Below are 1,820 nucleotides of genomic sequence, written 5' to 3'. Positions count from 1 at the left end.
TGTTTCCACTTAATGGAGGAAATGTGAATTTCAAACTGGGAGTGATACAAGTCTTTCCTAAATTTCATGGATTAGACTCTGAAAGTCCATACTTGCACATTAAAAAATTTGATGAGATAGTCGTCACATTGCACTTTTTAAACGTGTCTGAAGACATAGTAAGACTGAAGTTATTTCCCTTTCCATTGAAGGAGAAGGCTAAGTCGTAGCTACACTCCTTAAAGCCGTGATCTATAGGCACATGGGTTGAGATGATCCGGGAATTTCTTAAAAAGTTCTTCCCATTTCATAAAACAAACACTTTAAGGAAGGCAATCATGAACTTCGCTCAGAAAGAGGAGGAAACTTTCTTCTAATTCTAGGAGAGGTTCAAGGATCTCATGAATTCATGTCCACATCATGGCTACGAAATATGGCGGGTAATAAACTTTTTCTATAATGGATTGACTTTGCCCATGTGCCAGTTTGTGGAGATGATGTGTAACTTTGAATTCATGAGCAAGGAGGCTGATGATGCGTGGGATTATCTTGATTCACTCGTAGAGAACGTGCAATCATGGGACACCTCCCTAAGGCCCACCATTTCTAAGCATACTCAGTCAAGAGAGAAGGGAGGAATGTATGTCTTAAAAGAAGAAGACGACATGAGTGCAAGGGTGACCAGTCTTACAAGAAAAGTTGAAGCCATGAAACTTAAGGTGGAAATGGTCAAACCAAAGGAGGTTGTGGAAGTTGCTTGCGGTGTTTGCGCCAGCAACATACACTTAACACAGGATTGTCTTACAATTCCTGTGTTTAAAGAGTTGTTGAATGAGCAATCAAATGCAGTAAACAACTACCAACGACCATTCAGCGGACCCACCTCAAATACTTATAATTCCAATTGGAGGAATCATCCAAACTTCAGTTGGAGGAACGGACAAACAGCTAATCCTTAAGAGGCCCTTACTCAACTTCTTAATCAAAGGAAACCTCGAGAGGATCTTGTTAAAAAATTCATGTAAAACCAAGAGCTATTCAACCAGAATACAATGCAAGCATTATAGGATCTTAAAACAACAATGGGAATGTTTATGTCGTCAATACAAAGGATTGACTCACACTTAGCGATTGGGGAAAGATGGACTTTTCCGGCCCAGCTTCTTCTCAATTCGAAGCCACAATGTGAAATCAATGACCCAAGCTCTTCCAATCAATATGTGGAACAAGTTAAGTCTATCACCATTATTAGAAGTGGAAAGACAATTGACAAAACTATTCCGATGAGGGTTGAAAAGCCTAAGGACTCGAAAGAAGTTAAGAATGGCGAATTTAGAGACATCCCACATAAGATAGAACCAAACTCCCAAAATAAGCCGATTACGCCATTTCCCTAGCGGTTGATTGCACCAAAACTTCTATCTAATTCTCAGGATATTTTGGAGGTGATTAAACAAGTGAAAGTCAATATTCTTTTATTGGATGCAGTTAAACAAATCCCCTCATATGCCAAGTTCCTAAAAGATTTATGCACTACCAAAAGGCGGTAAAATATACAAAAGAAAATCTTTTTGACAGAAAAAGTGAGTGCCATCCTCAAGCAAGATGTGCCACAAAAATATAAGGATCCCGGTAGCCCAACCATGACTTGTGTAATTGGAAACCACCGAATTAAACATGCACTCCTTGACTTGGGGGCAAGTGTTAATTTGATCCCTTACTCGATCTACGAACGGTTGGGTATAGGTGAATTAAAACCCACCCGGACCACACTACAACTTGTTGATCGTTTGGTTCGTGTACCGGGAGGGATGATTGAGGACATGTTCGTCCAAGTCGAT

The 1,820-nt window shown here is 39.9% G+C and overlaps 1 non-coding gene across 1 annotated transcript; it reads right to left on the bottom strand.

The window, feature by feature from the left end:
- Nucleotides 1-297: 297 nt before the first annotated feature.
- Nucleotides 298-406, bottom strand: LOC131226519 (small nucleolar RNA R71). Its single transcript, XR_009161895.1, has one exon. It is a non-coding gene; the product is annotated as a small nucleolar RNA R71 (small nucleolar RNA).
- Nucleotides 407-1,820: the final 1,414 nt, after the last annotated feature.

The sequence above is a fragment of the Magnolia sinica genome, chromosome 14 (assembly GCF_029962835.1).
Source record: "Magnolia sinica isolate HGM2019 chromosome 14, MsV1, whole genome shotgun sequence".
Classification (NCBI taxonomy): domain Eukaryota; kingdom Viridiplantae; phylum Streptophyta; class Magnoliopsida; order Magnoliales; family Magnoliaceae; genus Magnolia; species Magnolia sinica.
The sequence above is the reverse complement of the archived record's forward strand: the minus strand, read 5'-3'. Positions and strand labels throughout refer to the sequence as shown.